The sequence below is a fragment of the Capsicum annuum genome, chromosome 9, assembly GCF_002878395.1.
Source record: "Capsicum annuum cultivar UCD-10X-F1 chromosome 9, UCD10Xv1.1, whole genome shotgun sequence".
Lineage (NCBI taxonomy): Eukaryota > Viridiplantae > Streptophyta > Magnoliopsida > Solanales > Solanaceae > Capsicum > Capsicum annuum.
The window spans coordinates 53091276-53114353 of record NC_061119.1 but is presented as its reverse complement, the minus strand read 5'-3'; the positions used below and the strand labels follow the sequence as shown (position 1 = coordinate 53114353).

At 34.6% G+C, this 23078-nt stretch overlaps 1 long non-coding RNA gene across 4 annotated transcripts; it reads left to right on the top strand.

Moving 5' to 3' along the window:
- Positions 1-235: 235 nt before the first annotated feature.
- Positions 236-19597, top strand: LOC107848522. Of its 4 annotated transcripts, XR_007044802.1 has the most exons (5): positions 236-581; positions 11161-11267; positions 15119-15407; positions 17446-17513; positions 19399-19597. It is a non-coding gene; the product is annotated as an uncharacterized LOC107848522 (long non-coding RNA). The 4 variants fall into 4 exon arrangements; XR_001668057.2 differs by lacking the exon at positions 15119-15407; XR_001668061.2 differs by lacking the exon at positions 17446-17513.
- Positions 19598-23078: the final 3481 nt, after the last annotated feature.

The window sequence follows — 23078 nt, the reverse complement described above, 5'->3', positions numbered from 1 at the left end:
ATATTCTATAGCAACGCTTTCAATTGTTGCCTAAAATAAAAGTTCTATTAGCACTATAAGCATCGCTATTGAAAATAAACTGTTGCAATAGGTATATATATAGCAACACTTTTTTAAACCGTCTCCATAGAAGCATCTATGGCAACACTGATTGGGAAAAAATCATCTATTGCATCACTTATTAATTTCCTCCATAATATTTCACGTAAGTCTACCAAAACAAAACATTTTTCTCTTTCTCAATAGAAAATATTGAAAACCCCTCTTTATTTCTCATAAAGAACGTAGCCCAATACCTATTTCTCAGATAAATCCAAAATCCATTTCTCAAATAAATAATAAATTGAAAACCCATTTATGAGGTAAATCAAAAATTTATTTCTCAGACAAACTCTTTTTGAAGCGCTTTACTAGAATTGGTTTCCCAAGCGTTTGTGAAGAAAGCGCTGAAGTTACTCAAGGGGGAAAATTGATTAGCCGTGACAGAGAGAAAGGATTCAGATAAACTAAATTTTGGGGGTGAATTTGTAGCTCCAATTGACTGGGGAATTTCGACGGTGTAATAGAGTAGCACCAAATCGGTGAGTAGTAGGTGCGGGTGTCGATCTCGATCTGAATTTGTAGTTTTAATTTCCTTGATCTTAAATCTTTCTCTAAAATCGGTGAGTGGCTAAGAATGTAATATACTTAATTTCTTATATATTTAGGAATTTATTATTGCTGTGTTTGGCAATAGCACCATGTTATTTGTTTTACTGCCTTACTGGAGTGTGGTTCATGTAGTGTTGCCATTAAGGATGTTGTTGTTAACTGTTAGGGACCCTGTTATTGCTGATTTTGGAAATAGCATCATGTTAATGTTGTTACTGTCTTACTGGAGTGTGTTTTATGTATTGTTGGTGCTAAGGATGTTGCGGACTTGCTGTTAACTGTTAAAGACAACAATTGGTTGTGTTGTGCCTCAGAGAAAGAAGTCTTTTTTTTCTCTTTGTTTTTCTCGAGTTTGTATTATTGAACTTTCTTGTTGGGTTTATGTTTTGGATTGATATTAATGTTGAAAAAAGTAAGTGGGTGTGTTTAATCTTGATTAAAGGAACTGTCTTGGATAGTAATTGTGGCTACTTCTGAGTTAAAGTATGGTCATAGTCATTGAGTGAAAGGATGTTAACTCCATAAAGCTCTAAGATAGCTTGTAGCATGTTGTCGAATTTAACCCCTCCGCTTTCTGACCCACTTATCACCTAAACATTTTTGAAGCTTTGAATCTTTCAATTTTGTAAGACCCCGTAAGGTCGTAACTCATTTCAACTTACTATTGCATATTAAAAAGGGGTTCAAGACTTAGAATATTTCACTAAGTGTTAAGACTTAGTCATTTCCAAAGCCCCTTATACTTTGATGATCCTATTTTTGACCTTCTCGACCTCGGGACGTTAATTTCTAAGTTGTTTCATAATTGGGGTTTTCGACAGTTCATCCCAGGGGAGTTTTAAATTTTTGGACGATGTTTGAGACTTATTTGGATGATAAAAATAGTGAGGCTCCGCAATATGGCTGCGGTGCAGTAGGTATCGCATCGATGGGGAGCAATGCGACACATTGCCTATCGCATTGATAGAGAAATGCAGCGCGTCATATTTTGCGTCGAGAAATCCAGTTTATTTTAATGAGTTTGGATACTTAGGGGGTAATTGAGTCATTTCCCTCACCCTATCACAACCATAACACAGGATTTAGGGTCCCACAAGGCAAAAATTGATCATTTTTTTTACAAATTCTCTAATAAAAAAGTAATCCTCTCTCAAGAATAAACCCTAATCTCTTCAAAATTCAAGCTCAAGCTTCAAGAAATCACCAAGAACTGTTAATAATTCTTCAATTAAGGTATGTTAGATGTTCATCCATGGGTCCTTTTCACACATGGAGTCCAAGAATCCATTTTCAAGTTTAAAAATATGATCTTTACATGTTATTATGAATTGTATCCAAGACACTTTATTCTATTATATATGTGTATATATTATGTTTACAAATTGTTTTCGTTGGAATTGTTCCTGACAAGTTTGAATAGTGATTTTTGCATGTGAAATCCTTAACCCATGGCTTTAGTATTGCAAGTATGTTAGTAGCAGTCTCTCCATTCCAGAACTATGTAGCCAGCGTAGGTTGAGATATTAACCTGCCAGTTGAGGGTTGAAATATATCTCACTAGAGCACCTGCCAGTAGAGAGTGACTCTTTAGTCCTTTGGGACTTCGCTAAAATAGATCTACACAACCATGTGTTAGTACCCGTGGCACGGTACTAATACCCTTCCAACTGGGGTCACACATTGGACCCGAATTAGCTCATATTGGGGCATGTTGATTAGATGATATCTCCCACAGTCTCAATCCAGTCTCAGTTTGAAAGTCAGTTCAGGTTTGATTGACCATAGCATTCATCTTATCAGTTAAATCAGTACTTAGATTTTAGTATTCAAGTTTACAGACTATTTCTGAATCGTGTTGTACGCTTGGTCATGCATTCTCAAATTTTATAGTTTTCATGCATACTATGCATCAGTTATCTCATGCTATTTAGTCATTCAGTTATTATTCATGCACATGGGCCCATGTATATTAATGTAACCCCATCTAACATACTAATACATTCAAAGTACTGACTGCATACTCGTTTCTTGCACTATGATGTATCATATCATAGGTTTGGATGCTTAAGTTTCTGATAGCTCTTAGACATTCCAGTGCATCAACAATAGCAGCAGTAGTGAGTCCTCATATTTCGAGGATCGATTATATTTATTTCAGTATTTCATTTCAATTAGAGTTAGTTGGGGCCTGTCCCATCAACTCTTATTCAGTCAGTTTTAGAGGCTCTCAGACACTTTAGATAGTCAGTCAGTTTGCCATTATTTATTCATATATCATTTTTCACACAACTGTTTTTAGATTTATAATTCAGTGATATTTTAGTATTTAAAACCTTATGACGTATTCAGTCATTTCTGCATATATGTATCTTTTGTTGTCAATTTTATTTAGTGCTCACAGCAGGTACCAGCTCATGGCACTTATGACCATAAGCACCGTATGACATCTATGGTGTACTCTCGGGGCATTACAAACTTGGTATTAGAGCCTAAAGTTTTACAGTGTCCTAGGTAATTTGAAAGCCACATTGAGTAGAGTCTTATGCATTAGTGTGAAGCTCGCCACACTTAAGGATGAGAGGCTACGAGACATTTTAGGAAAGGTTTCTCATCTTCTAGTATTCATGTCGTGCGATTGAGAATGAGCTGAATTTAAACTCTCTTTATAGTTCAATCTTCCTTCTATTTACAGAACACGCCTTCTAGAAAGAATAATGAAAGGAGAAATGGAAATTAACCCTTACCTTTGCTTTCTCAGAAAGATCCCCTGAATGAGCATATCTCTCATGCCGAATTTAGAGCTGCATTCACTAATTTAGCTCAATTATTAGCAGCCCAGAATAATCAATAGGATGTTATTCCAGATGTTCTAGTGGCTAATACTGCCGCAACTAGGATTTGGGACTCCATCTGAATGAATCCTCCTTTGTTTTCATGATCCAAGTCTGATGAGGATCCACAGGAGTTCCTTGAAATAGTTCATAAGGTAACTGACATTATGGGTATGACTTTTAGTGAGGGTGCAGATTTGGGTACTTACCTATTATAGGATGTAGCTCACACCTAGTATAAGCAGTGGAAGGGAGATAGAGACGCAAATATAGGGCCTGTTGAATGGGAGGAGTTTGCTATAACCTTTTTAGATAGGTTCTTTCCCTTGGAGTTAAGAAAAGTTTGGGTGTAGGAGTTTATAAATTTGAAGCAGGGGAACAAGAGTGTGAAAGAGTATTTGCTTAAGTTTACTCATCTAGCCAGGTATGCTCCTAATATGGTGTCTGATGATAGGTCTAGGATGAGCAAGTTTGTCTCTGGTGTAGCTGATAGTGTGGTCAAGGAGTGTAGGATCATGATGTTGATTAAGGAGATAGACTTGTCTATGTTGATGGTCCATGATCAACAGATTGAGGAGCAGAAGTTTAAGAAAAGAGAGAGGGAGAATAAAAGAGCCAGAATAAGTAGCTTCAATTTTGCTTAGTTGAGGTCAGAGGATGGTAATCATCCTTAATTCTGTCAGAAATCTTCAGCCCTAGCTCCATCTTCAGCCAGTGCACCAGCATCAGAGTTCAGAAATTATAATTGGGATAGGGCGCTAGGCCTTAAACACCAGGGTAGTATAAATAGTGGTCGCACAAATCCACTTTGCTAGAAATATGGTAGAAACCATGAAGGTGTGTGTAGAGCTGTCAATGATATGTACTTTGGGTATGGCAAGCTAAGCCACCGAGTCAGGCATTTCCCAAAGAGTGGTCAGCAAGGTCAGTGCAGTTATCCCTCAATTACATTCAATCGCTAGACTCAGCAAGGTGTCGCTTCCAGTGCAACCAGTGGTCAACACCCAAATAGATTATATGCACTTCAGTCCCAAATAGATCAGGAAAGTTCTCCTAATGTAGTTACTAGTACGTTACATGTCTTTCATTTACATATTTACGCTTTGTTAGATCCATGAGATTCTCTTTCTTTTGTAAACCACTATACAGTTATGAATTTGGTGTCAGTCCTGATACTTTAGCAGAACCCATCTCAGTTTCCACTCCAATAGGTGTCTCTATTATAGCCAGGCAGGTCTACAGGAATTTTCTGGTCATAATATCGCAAAAAGTCACTTCAATTGATCTTGTGGAGTTAGAGATGGTTGATTTTGACGTCATTCTCGACATGGATTGGATCCACTCATGCTATGTTTCAATTGATTGTAGAAACAGAGTTGTTCATTTTTTGAAAGAATCAGTCCTTGAATGGAGGGGTAGTACTTTAGTGTTTAGGGGTCATCTTGTTTCGTACCTTAGAGCGAGGAAAATATTCAAGGGGTGTGTTTACCATCTTTTTTGAGTCAAAGACTCTAGTTCAGAAACTCCCACTCTTGAGTTAGTCTCGGTAGTAAGGGAATTTCCAGATGTGTTCCCTCAAGATCTTCCTGGAGTTTCTTTCGAAAAGGAGATTGACTTTAGAATAGACCTTCTTCCAGATACCCAACCTATCTTTATTCTGCCTTACAGAATAGCTCCAGCTAATCTTAGGGAACTAAAAGAATAATTGAAATATCTCTTACATAAAGGTTTCATCAAGCCCAATGTTTCTCTATGGGGCACTCCAGTCCTTTTCGTGCGTAAAAAGACGGTTCTCTTAGAATGCGCATCGACTACCATCAGTTGAATAAAGTTATGATCAAGAATAAATATCCACTCCCCAGAATTGATAACTTGTTCGATCAATTTTACGGTTCCAGTTATTTCTCTAAGATAGACCTCAAATCTGGCTATCATCAGCTTAGAGTGAGAATGTGACATTCTAAAAACAGCTTTCAGAACTTAGTATGGGCACTTCAAATTTCTAGTCATGTCCTTTGGTCTAACAAATGCCCCAACAACTTCCATAGACTTGATTAACGGAGTGTTCAAGCAGTACTTAGACATGTTCCTCATAGTCTTCATTGATGATATTCTTGTCTATTCTCGTAATGAAAATGATCATGCAGACCACTTTAGAATAGTATTGTAGACTCTTAGATCGCATCAGCTGTTCATAAAGTTCAGTAAGTGTGAATTTTGGATAAGATTTATAGCTTTAATTGGCCATTTATTTCCAGTGATGGCATTAGAGTTGACCCTCAAAAGACCGATGTAGTGAGAAACTGACTCAGACCCATCACTTTGTCAGATATTAGGAGTTTCTTATGTTTTACTGGCTTACCGATGATTTTTTGAAGGGTTTTCGTCTATTGCATCCCCCATGTCTTGATTGACTTAGAAGAAAGTCAAGTTTCAGTAGTGAGATTCTTATGAGAAGAGTTTTCAGGAGTTGAAGACTCGACTCACCTTAGCTCCAGTTTTGACCTTAGCTCCAGTTTTGACATTGCCAGATAGTTTAGATGGGTTTGTTATTCACTGTGATGCTTCTAGAGTTGTTTTGGGTTGTGTTTTGATGTAGAGATGTAAGGTCAGCGTATGCCTCTAGACAACTTAAACCCCATGAAAAGAATTATCCTACCCATGATCTTGAGTTAACAGCAGTTGTTTTTGCCTTACAAATTTGGAGGCATTATATGAATGGGATGCGTGTTGATGTGTTCATAGACCACAAAAGTTTGCTGTAAGTGTTTTTGTAGAGAAAGTTAAATCTTTTTCAGAGAAAGCGGTTAGAATTATTGAAAGACTATGATATAAGTGTTTTGTATCATCCATGCAAGGCCATTGTTGTGGCAGATTCCCTTAGTAGAGTGTCTATGGGTAGTGGTGCTCATGTTGAAAATGATAAGAAGAAGTTGGTTCAGGAGATTCATCAGTTGGCTAGCTAGATTAGGCATTTGTTTGGTTGACTCAACTGAGGGTGGTGTATGGGTTCATAATAGTTTGGAATCCTCTTTGGTTGCTGAAGTGAAAGAAAAGAAAGATAGGGATCTCAGTCTAGTTAAGCTGAAGGAGTCAGTCAGAGATCAGAAAGTAGAGGTTTTCTCCCAAGGGGAGATTATGTGTTGTGATGTCAGGATAGGCTGTGTGTCGTGAGTTGATGGGTTGAGGAAGATAATCCTTGCAAAAGCGCTTGGTGCGCATTACTCTATTCACCCAAGGGCCACTATGCAGGAGTTTAGCATCCCCACTTGAAAGTGGGAGGAGGTGAACATGGATTATGTAACAAGATTGCCCCATTCTCGTTATCAGCATAACTCAATTTGGGTTATTATAGATAGAATGACCAAATCATCTTATTTCTTGCTAGTCCATACTTATTATTCAACTAAGGATTATGCCAAGATCCATATTAGAGAGTTGGTTAGGTTGCATGGAGTCCCATTGTCCATTATTTAAGATGGAGGTACTCAGTTTACCTCTCACTTTTTGAAAGCTTTTCAGAAGGGTCTTAGTACCTAAGTTCATCTCATTACCGTCTTTCACCCTTAGACAAATGGCCTGGAAGAGAGGACCATTCAGAACCTAGAGGAGATGTTAAGAGCTTGTGTTATCGACTTTAAGGGTAGTTGGGATGATCACTTGCCATTGATTGAGTTTGCCTACAATAACAGTTATCATTCCAGTTTCAAATGGCTTTATTTAAGGCTCTTTATAAGAGGAGATATAGATTTCCTATTGGTTGGTTTGAGGTAGGTGAGACTACGTTGATAGGGCCAGATTCAGTATTTGATGTATTAGAGAACATTCATCTAATCAGAGAGAGGCTTAAGATAGCCCAGAGCCGTGAGAAATCCTATGCAGATGTGCATAGGAGAGATCTTGAGTTCGTAGTTGGAGACTTGGTGTATTTGAAAATCTCTCCCATAAAAGTAGTCAAGATATTTGGCAAGAAGGGGAAGCTTAGTCCCCAATATATGGGCCCTTACAGAGTCTTGAGTCACTACGGAAAGGTAGCTTATGAGCTTGAGTTGCCTGCAGATTTGGCGTCAGTGCACCCAGTGTTCCATATCTCCTTGTTAAAGAAGTGTATTAGTGATCTAGCTGTCATTATTCCTTTAGAAAGCTTAGATGTACAGGATAGCCTTTCTTATGAAGAAGTCCCAGTCGAGGTCTTAGATCGTCAGATCCACAGACTAAGGAACAAAGAAGTTCCCTTGGTCAAAGTTCTTTGGTGGAATTAGTCCGTCGAGGGAGCTACTTAGGAGGAAGAAGCAAATATGCAAACCAAGTACCCTCATCTTTTCTCCGCAAGCTCAGACTCAGTTCGAGGTAATAGTTTTCCTTAGATTATCTCTTCTCAAGTCTCAGTTCCATCAATATGATTATTTTTATGTCATTGCATGCATTCACGAATCAGTTAAGTCAGTCAACATGTTTCAAACTCAGTCATGTAACCATGTTTTCATGTTGGCATATTCAGCCTTTAATCTCAGTACCATAGTATTTCTCAGTTTAATTAGTCTTATTCAAGGATGAATATCCCCAATGGGGAGATATTATAAGACCTTATAAGATCCTAGCTCATTTTAGCTTACTATTATATGTTAAAAATGGGTCCAAGACTTAGAAAAAAATTTCACTAAGTGTTAAGACTTAGTCATTTCCAAATCCCCTTACATTTTGATGATCCTATTTTCGACCTTCCCGACCTTGGGATGTTAATTTCTAAGTTATTTTATGATCGGGGTTGTCGACAGTTCATCTCGGGTGAGTTTTGGATTTTTCGAATGATGTTTGAGACTTGTTTGGATATCAAAAAAGTGAGGCTTCGCGATAAGGCCATGGTACATCAGGTATCGCGTCAATGGGGAGAAACGTGGTGCATCGCCTATCACATTGACAGAGAAACATGGTGCATCGCATTTTGCATCGGGCAGTCCAATTTAGTTTAATGAGTTTGTTCCTCAGTGGGTAATTAAGTTATTTCCGCCACCCTATCCTAGCCATAACATGGAATTTAGGGTCCCAAAAGGCAAAAATTAATCATTCTTTGACAAATTCTCTCAAAAAATAATAATCCTTTCTCAAGAACAAACCCTAGCCTCTTTAAAATTCAAGCTCAAGCTTCAAGAAATCACCAAGAACTTTCATTAATTCTTCAATTAAGGTATGTTAGATGTTCATCCATGGGTCCTTTTCACCCATGGAGTCCAAGAATTTGTTTTCAAGTTTAAAAATATGATCTTTACATGTAAATTATATCCAAGACACTTCATAAATTTCAATTATATATGTGTATATATCATGTTTACAAATTGTTTCCATTAGAATTGTTTATGACATGTTCGAATGGTGATTTTTGCATGTCAAATCCTTATCCCTTGTCTTTATTATTGCAAGTATGTTAGTATTACATGTTTAAACCATTCCCATGCTTTAACCCATGACCCTCATGTGTTCGGTAAAATGCCTAATAGATGAATTTTTAATAATGATCCCTATTATGGGTTGTAAAGCTATATATGTCCTTATTGATACTTCTATATAGTGTTGGGAGGTAATGAATACCCAAAATTTAGCTATTTACCTAATTTTTAGTAGATATAGAATAATTTCAATCATGCCATAAGTCTTACCATTCAGCCAGTTAATATGGTTTGTGTGGGTTCAGTTATGTTTAGCTTAGTTTAGTAATCTGAGTCAGTTCAGTTGGGAGTAGGATTTAGCATCGAGTGAACTTAGGTATGGGGGCTCACCTTCCAGTTGAGGGTATGACCATTATTAGCAGTCTCTGCATTCCAAAACTACGTAGCCAATATTGGTTAAGATGTTAACCTGCCAGTTGAGGGTTGATATATATCTCACTAGAGCACCTATCAATAAAGGGTGACTCTTTAGTCCTTTGGGACTTCACTTTAGTGGATCCATGCAGCCATATGTTAGTACCTATGGAATAGTACTGACTCCCTTCCAACTAGAGTCACAGGTTGGACCCCAATTAGCTCATATTGGGGTATGTTAGTTAGATAATAGCTCCCACAGTCTTCGTCCAGTCTCAGTTCGAAAGTCAATTCAAGTTTGCTAGACCATAGCATTTAGACTATCAATTAAATTAGTACTCAAATTTTAGTAGTCCAGTTTACAGAATATTTTAGTATCACGTTGTACGCTTGGTCATGCATTCTTAGATTTTACAGCTTTCACGTATTTTATGCATCAATTATCTCATGCTATTCATTCATTCAGTTATTATTCACGCACATGAGCCCATGTAGATCATCCTAACCCCATCTAGCATACCAGTACATTTAAAGTACTGGCCATATACTCATTTCCTGTGCTATGATGTATCATATCATAGGTTCAGATGCTCAAGTTCCCAACTGCACTTAGACATTCTAGCGCATCAACAACAACAACAATGGTCAGTCCTTATGTTTATTTTAGTATTTTAGTTCAGTTAGAGTTAGTTATGGCCTATCCCATTAACTCTTATTCAGTCAGTTTTAGAGTCTTTCAGACTCTTTAGGTAGTCAGTCAGTTTGTCATTATTTATTCATATATCAATTTTCAGACAACTATTTTCAGATTTATAATTTAGTGATGGTTTAGTATATAAAACCTTATGGCGTATTCAGTTATTTCCATATATGTGTATATTTTGTTATCAGTTTTATTCAGTGCTCAAAACAGGTACCCATTCATGGGTTAGATTGTGATCACTTTTGATCGTAAGCATCGTGTGACATCCAAGGTGTAATCTAGGGGCATTACAACTTTGGCCCCTCCGCTTTCTGTAATGTCAAAATTTGCTTACCGTAGGGATCATTTAAGGGAGAACTGCTGCCTATCAGCTATTTAATTGGGAAGAGATCTCTCCCAAAACTTTTTAACTAGAATCAGAGAGGTGAAGGGATTACATCCATCATAGACACCTCTTTGTGGTTTCATTTGGCCAACTTTTTTGTTGAAAATGGCAGACATAGAAATTAATATCCTACAAAGTATGCTCCGTATTCTAATTTTTTTATTATTAAAACTTTGTCCACTTATTTGATTGTTAATGAACCCATGCAGTACAATAATGCCAGTTATAGCAAAAATGAACAGATCATGATTTATGAACTTACATCTATGTCACAACTTTTAATGTTTGACCCTTGTGAATTGATAAAGTCTTGGTAGCGAGTGTTACCTTTTTAATATGCATCCCTATGTGGCATGAATCTGGATTAGTTGATCAATTGAATACCGGATAAATGAAAAGTAAGTATTATGACTTTTAATAATGAGAATAATGGAATCCAAAGTTATCACATGGAGAATACAACAGTGCATACTACTTCTTTTGTTTAGTTCATTGTTATTAATTCTGTCCAGTTTGATCTATACTAGATATCTATATCATTACTAGCTTATTGATTTCATAAATAACTCTTTCCTTGTCAGTTTTGTCTATAGTATACTTATTTACCATCAAACTTTGTATGCTTTTCTACTTCATTGCTCAATTTGGATAAGTAAAACTTGAACAAATTCATTTATATGTGTATAGAAACTAGCCTATCGAATAATTGTCTGGATTTGAACAGGAGAAACCACTAATTAACTTTTCAGTTTATGGAGCTAATACTTTATTTTTGACACTTCAATGCAGGTTTAATATTGCTTGAATTAGGGGTTTTTAGGAAAATTTTGGAGGTTTGAATACCTGTTTTAGGACAGAAAAATTATTTCCAGGGCCTCATTTATCTGTAGGGGCAGGTAATGTTTACATCTCTTATTAATCTGAGCAAATTGTTGATGAAAAAGAAAATAGAACAACATTATAAAAGTAGATATATTCTATTTTGCATCATCAGTTGTTAGTGTTCTAAATTTTCATCTGTTGTGTACTTATGTTCTGAGTCATTGTGTACTTGTCCTAAAATACACCAAAAAATTATTCCAACTAGTAAAAGCTAGGGGCAATATTCTATAAATAAGAATCTTAGCTTCCGTATGTATGTGGAATCCTATACTTGTATTAAGATATAGTGTAGTAATAGTATTATTATTTGTAAATGCCATTGATTAGAAGTTGGCCGAGAGCTCACTTTATGGTTTTGAGGACTATCCATAACTGCCCTCAGTAGTCCCATTCCTCTAGCGTGCATTTTCTTTCAATGGTTGATAGTCCATATTTCCTCCATTATCGTCATATATGGTTTTGAGGAATATCCATAACTGCCCTCACTAGTCCCATTAATCTTACATAGTACTATTCATTTTAGACAACTTTATTCATAAGCTTCAAATGGGTAATTACAGAAAGATTCTTAATCTTACATAGTACTATTCATTTTAGACAACTATATTCATTTGATGCTCTGAATCTTTCACTTTGAAACTCTGAATTTAACCCCTCCACTTTCTGTAATGTACATTATTCATCAAAAATATATACTGCATTCCACTATTTTCATACATTCTCGACTTTTTCTCCAAATTACCTTCTAAAGACTTGATCAGTAACATCAACCGCCTCACCAGTGGTGCAATATTCTCCAATTCCAACTTATCACCATGATCAACTAGAGAAGAGCCAGGTTTCCTACCACTCTCTAACTTCTCTAAAAGTCTATTTAATGTATCACAATAACCAACTAGAAATTTCATATAATTTAAAACATAACAAGTCCATGGATAGATTTCACCGCCTTGTGTTGGTTTCTTTCAAACCTCCCGCTAAACTACATATTAATTGCACAATAGATTTTCATTCTATAAATATTAATTGCACAACAGTTCCTACAATTTCACAATAGTTCCTAAAATAACTACTAAAACCAAAAACCCAAAAAAAAAAACAAAGTCAAACGAAATTACCGATTGCCCACCCGTAAGTAGTACTGCTATTTATAATGTCTAAATCTAATAATACTTGTACTTGGGTTCATTGATATTGTTATTGTTGGTTCATATTTGGTTTTGCACTTTTTCTTATCCAATAGTTTGATTGAATGGTGGTGTGACATTGAGTATGTGAAATTTGTATAAATTGCAAAGGTCTTCATATAAGAGGTATAGTTAAGTTTGCAATCTCAAAAACCTAATAATTTTGTTCTTGTATTCAGTGAAGTGTTCTTAGCATGGACAACTTATGTTTGTTAAACTTGTTAACGTCTTTGGGCAAGTTTCTTGGGCTGCCCATTTCACTTGGTTGGGAATGTTCATATTTTAGCTTAGCATGAATCATAATTTTGGTGATTACATTGTGTTATGTAAGATTTTAATGGATAGTAAAGATAAAAGTTGGATGAATTATTTAATATGGCCTGATGAGATCGAGCGTGGAGTGAACTATTTTCTTGAAAAGGCATTTGAACGAGCTTCTCAAGGAAATAAGATATTATTTTCTTGTAGAGATTGCAAGAATCATTATTGGCATTATAGAGATGTGGTAGAGGATCACTTGCTTTCTAAAGGTTTTATTGATGGTTACACCAAATGGCCTTTTATGGAGAAAACTCTTCCTTGATAAAGACACATCATTCAATCAATAATGATGAAGGTTTAAATATGCATGATGATATTGATGAACTACTTTACGATACACTTAGAAATGTAGATGCTGAATCGGGGCATAGTGAAGGAGTTGGAGAGGGATTACCTAAAGATACAATGAAATTTTTTAAACTATTGGAGGAAGGAAAACAACAATTATATTCGGGATGTGAGAATTTTAGTAAGCTGAGTTTCACCATTCAGTTGTTCATGTTTAAATTATTGCATGGGTTGAGTAATGCTGCATTTTAGATCTCTTAGTGTTGATAAAAAAAGCATTTCCCTTTGCTCAGATACCAGAGTCATTCAATAAGGCCAAAAATTCGATAATATATTTAGGCGTTGATTATGAAAAAATACATACATGCCCTCATGATTGCATGTTATTCTGGAAGGGCAATGAGAAAACTGAGATTTGCTCTATATGTGGGAATTCTAGATGGATGCAGTTCCTCAACCAATGCAAGCTCTAAAATCCCTACAAAGGGTTTAAGAAACTTTCCCTTAAAGGCTTTAGAGGATGTTCTTATGTCCTGAAATAGCTGGTGTAATGAAATGGCATGCTGATGAACGACTGGAATCTAAGTCAACCCGCTGATGACCAAGCATGGAAGGATTTTTATCATTTGTATCTCGAATTCTCTAGAGATCCTTGTAATGTTAGGTTAGGTCTCTCAAGTGATGGTTTCAATTCATTTCTAACCATGAGTATTTCTGATAGCACGTGTTCTGTTATGCTAGTGAACTATAATTTATCACTATGGATTTTCATAAAGCCGGAGTATCTTATGTTGTCAATGATTATTCCAGGCCTATCTTCCCTGGAAATGATATAGATATGTATTTAAAACCACTAATTGATGAATTTAATGAACTATAGGAACTGAGATAGATAGATATATCGCTGAAACCAAACAAATATTCAAAATATGTGCAACATTAATGTGGACAGTTAGTGATTTTCTAGCATGAGCAATGCTTTCAGGATAGAGCACTAAGGGAAAATTGGTGTGCCCTACTTGAAATTATAGCACATGCTCTAATATCTCAAACATAGTCATAAGATGTGTTATTTGGGTCATCAGATATTTTTGCCACATGATCATCCATTGTGAAAAGATAGAAAGTCATTTAATGGTAAAGAGGAACATAGACCCACACCAACTCTTTTTTGGGGTATAGAAGTGCCTAAAGACCTGCGTGAATTTAAAAATGTTTTTGGAAAGGGAAAAAAGAAAATATCTTGAGATAATAAGGGTCCTTGAAATAAAAAATCTATTTTTTTGAACTACCATTTTGGTTACCTAACAAATTGAGGCATAATTTTGATCCAATACACATAGAAAAGAATATATGTCATAGTTTGTTAGGACTTTATTGGAGATAGATGGAAAGTCAAAGGATCATGTAAATTCTTGATATGACTTACAAGAAATGGGAATACAGGAGGAGCTACAACCAGTAGAAGATAGTAACAAAAAAATAAGTTTGGCTCAATCTTCTTTCTTCATGGAGCCAAAATAGAAAATATCATTTTGCAGCGTCTTGAAAATGTCAAATTACCTAATGGGCATGCTTCAAATATATTAGACCATGTGCATATAAAGGATATAAAGATATCAGGATACAAGAGTCATGATGCTCATTTTATAATGAATCATTTGCTACAGGTTACTGTTAGAAAAGTGCTATATAAGAGTGTTTCATTGACATTGATTAGGCTGGGCAATTTTTTAGAGCCATATGTAGTAAGGTAATTAGGCCGAGAGATCTTGAAAAACTGAAGTCTGAAATTGGTGAAATTACATCTAACCTTGAAATGATTTTTCATCCAATATTTTTTGATATAATGCTGAATTTACCTGTTAATTTAATGAATGAAATTAATCTTGGGCGTCCTATTTATCTTCGTTGGATGTATTTCATTAAGAGGGACCTATGTAACCTTAAATGCCTCGTTCGTAATCGATTTTGTCCAGAAGCATCAATAGTAAAAGGTTATTTGGTTGAAGAGTGCTTGATGTTTTGTTAAAGATACCAAATGATGGTGTGAATACACGATTTAGTAGGTACCAAACTGAAGATGAGGAATCCATTCTGAAGTTTATTTGGTTGAAAAGTGCTTGACATTTTGTTCAAGATGCCTACATGATGGTGTGAAGACATGATTTAGTATGTACCAAACTGAAGATGAGGAATCCATTCTAAATTTGTCCCCTATATGCCGTAAGAATGGTCATCCAATTGGAAGTGAGAAGAAAGAGGACTACACTTTTTTGATGGATTCAAAGTTACATTATGAAGTACATCGACATACCTTTTTTAGCACGGGAGATGAAGAAGTGGAAAAGTTCATCAGTAAGATATTTACATATTAAACTTCATTTATTTGTTTATGATAAGGCACATAAACATCTATTTATAAAGGCGTAGTAATTATATTTTCAATATTCTTGATTGTAGGGAACATAAAAATTTATTAAGTAATCATACTAGATTGAATGCATAGGTAAGGTCAAAGAATCATAGTCCTGAATTCAACAGTTGGTTTGAAGAGAAACTTAAAAATATTGAAGTATCCCATCATTTAAAATGGCTATATGAGGGGGCCTAATATGGTGGCCAAGAGTATAGTGCATATTTCATAAATGGATATTGATTTCATACAAAAGATCGGGATGCCCCACACAAGACTAAAAATAGTGGAGTGACTTTATCAATAACAACTAATAGTCTTGCAAGTGTTAGGGACCAAAATCCATAGATGGAGAGGTAATTTATTATTGAGTCTATCAATATATCATTGATATTGATTGCTATGGTTGTTTTAGTGTTGTGTTGTTTAGATGTGATTGGCATCAGAATGAAGTAGATGGATATAGGTTAACTCGGGTATACTTCAACAAGTTATGTAGTAAAGATGATCCTTTTGTATTGGCGTCACAAATTTATCAAGTTTTGTATGATGCAGATCCAATTGAGAAGATCTTTATTATGTAAGGAATAAAGTCCTTATTGATTTGTATGATCCAGAGGAAGGGAATGGCCCTAATATAGGAGAATGATTTTAGAGGGAGCCTAAGGTTGACATTGGTCCCTTAACCAGCTTAGATTAGGGTGACATTAGATGGGAAAGAGAAGATGGAGTCATTTTTGTTGATATTCCATCCACTGAAGAACATTCAGAAGATATAGTTATGGAAACATCGAAAGACGAGGATGAGTTTGACAATACTGATTGGGAAAGATGGAGGAAGATGATTAGATAAGAAAGTTCTTTTAATATATTCTCATCATTAGTTTTATTTTTTTGTGAGTGTTAAATTTTCTTTTCGTACATATTTTATATCCATGCTTGTTTATATTGTTTAATCATTTTTATTAAGGCTCTCAATATAAATGGAAAAGAATTAATTGTACCATGTCTGGAGGTTGATTATTACTCAAGAACACTATCAGATGTAAATGATATTACGGTCACTGTTGTGATTAGCTTCTTTCATATGAATACTTTATTGTAGAAACTTGATCACTTCAGTTCCTAATAGAGAGAATATTTTGTCTCAGTATTTGCTCTTTCATCCTTTACAGGATTCAATTGACTATGAAATAGTAGGAGCTTCTTCTAAGTTGGCAGTTGTTCTTTCAATATATCCATTTCAAGTATATTAAGGGTGCGATAAGTTTGTTTTATCAATATTAAGGATATGGGATTTGGGAGTTTTGAGAGCATTATGCAGCACCTCTAGGGTGTGATACAACTCTAGTAGAAAAGCATCTAGTGGCGATTTTAATTTTCTTCAGAGATAGTTAAAGGTCTATCTTCTCTTTGAACAATAAAAACAAAGTACAACTAGAGTTTCGAGAACCATGGATAAGTAGTAAACAGTAAAATAAACTGTTTCTTGTGTTCCCATTTGGAAAAAAAGTTTTTATATGTATTATCAATTACAACTAAATTGTGCTTCCATAAATTGAGGTGAGATTGGTTTGGATTTATTGTGTGAGGTATTTTTAGTGAAATAGGGAGTAATTATAATTTCAAGAGCTTTGGAAATGATCCACTAGGGGAGGTGAAAGTGGTGGTGGTGGGAAGCATTGGGGAGCTTTCAGTTGCTGCGACAGCCATCTATCTGAATTTTTAGCATGAAGGAAAGCTAAATTTTTTGAACTTGAGCTTTAGGAACTTGATCACTTGGATTAGCACCTTGTTATAGAGTTGGAGTTGTTTGACTTAAACTTGCATGGGCAAACCTTTGCACTCATTACTAATCCTTGATTTCTCTGTTTGCTATCACTGGAATTATTGTTAAAATATTTTGTTTTTTTGTTTTAATCCCCCAAAAAGTATGAGTTGTTGTTATTTTGTCGAGATGCCCATATTTATTAATTCCAGGTATAAAGTTGTTGAGGATTACTGAGGATTGCTAATGTCTAAGAGCTGGTTCAATTTGTGAGGTTATGGTACTGCTACTTTTTCCTGTGATCCTTTATCTATCACTCTTATATTGATTTGAATTACGATTCTAGAGTAGAACACGTGAAAAGTTGATTAATGTTATTGGATGTGGATAATGTACCTCTAGATACAAGCTCTTAGAAAAGTTACATGTTGATTTTTAAAAGGAACAATTTAGAAGTTTCATCTATTGGTCTGACTTAGGATGTCAATTTCTGACTTAGGATGTCAATTTAAAGATGGCAACGAGGAGTACTGACAGGGACAATTCTTTTCACCTTTTTATTGGCCTTGTTGTGGTTCTGAGCTTAACATTTTTGTTTTCCTTTAGTATCTTGTTTACTATGTCTTACTTCTTAGGTTTTGTGATGTAATTTTTCCTCTTCATTGTGGGATATAAATCATGCTGACATGGTTCCATGATTAGTGCAGTGCAATTTAGAAGCCAACATAACAAACTTAGCTCATAGACCATTTGTTTAAACTTGAAACATGGTTTATAGTTTCTAATAAAGTTTTCTGTACCTAAGAAAACTAAAGATTAAATCTCTTTTGATATAGATCAAGAAATGTATACTTGTGAACAAGAAAATATGCTTTAAAGTGATAGTGTCGTGAACTGATCCTACCAAGCAGCTCTAACTGAAGGTTGGAGATGAAGGAAGTTTTTGAGCAAATTTTAGCATGCAGAATATGTTATCCATAGAGATAGCTTTACTATGGAAATTGAATTACATTAATCCAAAGTAGGAGTGTAGTATATAACACCAATTAAGATCTTCAAAAAAAGACTTGGTATAGTTTCTATTAAAAAGTGTGAGCCAGAAGGTAGACCTTTTTGCTTTCTTATGGGTATCAAAGGATTTGATCTGGTTTAAGAGAAACTGGGTCATCCCTTTTTCATTTTGATCATAGAAGATGCTCCTTGGAATCTTCTGGAAACTTCTTAAGCACCAATTCCAGCATAAGAAGCTACCAACCAATATTAGTGTAGTCAGAAGGATCCCAAAGTTAATTTAGTCATGATACGCAACATATTAGACCAATCCTTAAGCTGAAGCAAGCATCAAACAACAACCTTTGGATTGGAAATATTGTGTGATACTAAAGGTGTTATAAATGTCATTTCAATTGTTTCTATGAATCTATCCCCTAGAATATGCATTTTGTACCTACATAGCTATGAAGGGGCATCTCAAAGGTACATGTATTCTCGTTCCTTTTATAAATGTTAAATACCAAACTAAAACAAGAGGAAAGACCCTCTCAAAAGGAAACACGTCTCGTTCCTTTCATTAATGTTAAGTACTACATCTATGAAAAGATCATGATTTATGAACTTACATCTATGTCATAACTTTCTCGTATTTGAACCTTGTGAATTGATAAAGTCTTGGTAGTGAGTGTTACCCTTTTTAATGTGCATCAATATGTGGCATGAATCTGGATTAGTTGATCCATTGAATACAGGATGAATGGAAAGTAAGTATTAAGCCTTTTAATAATGAAAACACTGGAATCCAAAGCTTTCACATGGAGAATACAATAGTGTATACTGCTTCTTTTGTTTACTCTGATGTTACTAATTCTATCCAATTAGATCTAATCTAGATATTTGTACCAGTACTATCTATTGATTTTATAAATAACTCTTGCTTTGTCAATTTTTTCTATAGTATACTTATTTACAATCAAACTCTGTATGCTCTTCTACTTCATTGCATAATTAAGCTAAGTAAAACCAAAACGTGTTCATTTATTTATGTATAGAAACTATCAGTATACTTCTCTGAGCCTATCGAACAATTGTCTGAATTTCAACAGAAGAAACCACTAATCAACTCTTTAGTTTATGAAGCTAATGCTACTTTCTTTTATACTTCAATACAGATTCAATATTGCTTGGATTTGGGGTTTTTGAGGCAATATTTGGAGGTTTGAATACTTTGTTTAGGACAGGGAAATTATTTTCATGGCGTCATTTATTTGCAAGGGAGTGTAATTTTCATATATCCTATCAATCTGACCAAATTGTTGATTAAAAAGAAAATAGAACAACATTATCAAAGTAGATATATTCTATTCTACATCAGCAGTTGCCAGTGTTCTGGATTTTCATCTATTGTGTACTTGTGTTTTGAGTCCTTATGTACTTTTCCTAAAATACACCCAAAAATTATTCAAACTAGTAAAAGCTAGGGGCAATAGTTCTATAAATAAGAATCTTATCTTCCGCATGTATGTGGAATCCTTTACTTGTATTCAATATAGTGTAGTAATAGTATTATTTATTGTAAATGTCGTTGATTAGAAGTTGGCTAAGAGCTCACTTTATGGTTTTGAGGACTATGAATGCATACTAAATATACTCTGACTACATAATATACTATACTATTAGATATTTTATTTTCTAATCTTATAGAGACTTGAACAATCATGAATCAAGAAGGGTGTTCAAGAAATCATTAGAAAGTTAAGAACTTTGTTTCAGCTGGATCACTAACAACTTTACGAAATAAATAGATACAAGAACATAAGAAAAAGAATACATGCTACATAAATGAAAAGGAAAAGAATCAAAAGAATAAAAAAAAGTCAAACAACGTTCCAACTATATCTCAAGAACCAGAACAAGTGCGACAGGTGTCTCAGGATTCCATCTCTCTTGCAGCACTAGTAGAGGAGCAAGTGCGACAAGAATTTCCATACTCCACCATTTGTGCATCACAACCCCAATTTGAATGAGTCATTAAAATCAGTCACAACTTCCTAATTTAGAAGCAAACAAACAATCTAGAGAAGGCAAGAATATATATATATTTTAGTTCATACTATTCAAAAAATTATCAACATTTCAGTAATTTTGTTGTCATATTAATGTAGGTCCTTCAATTAACAAAAGAAAAAGAGGCTATACACAAATACAAGTAGTACATAGATGGAGTGACTGAGTTGACAGTGCTAAATAAGTTGAACCAGCCTATTAGTTCAATTAAACCAGCGGTCCTTGAGTTTACTAGCTTCCTTGGCATATTGGTAAGGAATGGGACATTTTGTCCTCTCAATGTTTGTTTGACAAAGTTGAAGACACATGATGATAAATGGAGCTAAATCCACGTTCTACGTTCTCAATATTTTGATTTCTACTTGAAAGTTTTTCATAGTTTTTGCACTAACCCAATTAAATCAAATTATAGTAGAAATATGACATTATCAACAATGGAAAATATTGGGCTTTGAGATCAATTGATTCTGCGTTTAGAGGGTATAAGTCTAGGTTTAAGAAAAAAATACTTTTATGACTACGCCAATGGTGAAATTCGAAGGGCAAATAGGCCTAACACTATTTCAGAATCTGTATTTGAGGATCTCCTTAAGTATAGAAATTCCGAAGAACCTATGGTATGATATCAACGTAGACAACTGATATATTATTGTTAGAATACATTTATCATTGAATTCATCATGCCTGACCCTCCTTTTTATGTTGTTCTTTCTTTCTATATAAGGCATTAAATTCTGTGTGTTTAACCCTTCACTGCCTCTATATTTTTATTAATATCTTATTAGTAAATATTTTCTTACAGGATACGTCCAATGCTAACAAAGAGAATCAAAAAAAGTTTAAGTATCCACACACTGTAGGCAAAACAAGTTTTGTTCTAATCCGCAAGGTTTGGTGTTCTCATATTGTTTCTATGAACTTGTTTACTTTACTTGGTAATATTTTAATGCTGACTTGCATGTAACTAGGAAGAAAGAAGAAAAAATCTAGTGCTTTGTCAAATAAGTAATTCTTTATAGCTACTAGAAGAAGGAAATATGACTGAGTATATAAGGACATATCTGGAGAGATTACTAAAAAAATAGTATGAAATTTTCTAATTCAAAATTGATCAAGATCATTTTTTCCTTAAATATTGAATCAACTAAATTTAATTGCTCTTGAATCTGACCTGTAGGTTGAAATAGAGAGAGTAGAGACTCAAGAAAGTGAAGGTGGAACTTAATCATCTAATGCATTCACAATAGTTATGGGTCTTGATCATCTTGGTCGAGTAAGATTATACGAACGTGGGGTTACCAAGTTTCTTTTGAAATAAAAAACAAGTGATTCTAGATCCTCTTTAGCTATTGCTGATGAACTAGTGGAGAGGAAATTGTATGAGCTGGAAGAGATGATACAACAAAGAATGTAGGAAAAATTCAATGCTCAAAGAAATGCCATTGAGCAAGATGTTATAATTAACATCATTGTACAACTACAATGTCTAAATTCAGGATTAACACTTGATCCTAATATGCTAAGATTCAATGTTCATTCATCGGAAGAAGAGGTTGTTATTCAACCAATAAATTGTCTATCTGTTGGTAGTAACAATCAAGGTCAGTCTCCATTTCTTCTTGATCTTTTATACATTTAGAAAATTTTAAAACTTATGGAAAATTTATACATTTTTGTGCATCCTTTTTTCTTAGGAAAGGAGATGTTTTAGATTTTTCTTTTATCACATTGGGATATTTAGAGTGAAGATCTAGTTAGATTAAGTTGGCTTTTTGCTTTTGGTTGGTTTCGGGACTGATTGAGTTAAAGGATTAAATGAAGGTACTTTTGGTTGATTATCACTGAAACACTACTATGAGAATGCCAAAAGAGGTCATAAATAAAGGACTGTGACCTGTTAAAAGAGGCTAGAAAGAAAAGATAACAGTGGTACAATGAAAACTTTGTAACTTTGTCTTAAGTACTTCTCTTGCTTTTGGTGTGTGCCAGTGCTGATTAGTGGGTGAAAGCTTAATTTACTTTAGTTCTTAAAGTATTTAAATCATCATAACACTTTTAAAATAACACTGAATAATATATTCGTCAGAAACTCAAAGCCGATGCGGAAAAGTGTTCTCAGCAGGCTCAATAAGGTTTTTGGCTCAGTAGATGAACAAATTTAGAAATCCAATATTACAGGGTATCTCCGTTAAATGAATATGAACTTTGAAAGAAAATATGACCTGAACCTCATTAAGATAAAAGGGTTGAGTTACTATAAGTCGACAATTCGCTGATGAAAAAATTTCCAATAAAAAAGAAAGAAAAAGGATATTTAATTGATTGACCTAGCCTGAAACATAAGAATATATTAAATCTTATATGTGCCAAATATATTGCAAAAAAAGATTTAGTGGAGATGTATTTATTAACGTGCAAGTATATTTTATTTTTTTATTGTGGACTATAAGATAGACATGCATATTCTCAAATGATTTTAAATTAAACCTACAATGTAATGATGGTCTGAGTTTGTAGTTACTTGGAATGATGAATATAGTGTTGGAAGGAAAGGATTATCAAGGAGAGCTATGGTTTCTCTTTCAACATATGCTCGATGTACCCTGTACATTATGTACCATGAATTTGTCTTTACATTAGGATTAACAGAAGATATGAAATTTACTAATATAGGAAAGGAATGTGATGTCACGATTTTGGTGCTAGCCACCAGGACCTAAATTTACTTTGAGATTCACGCCTTACTGACCCAAATTGCTTTTCTTAAGAAATTCATGGTCTTTAA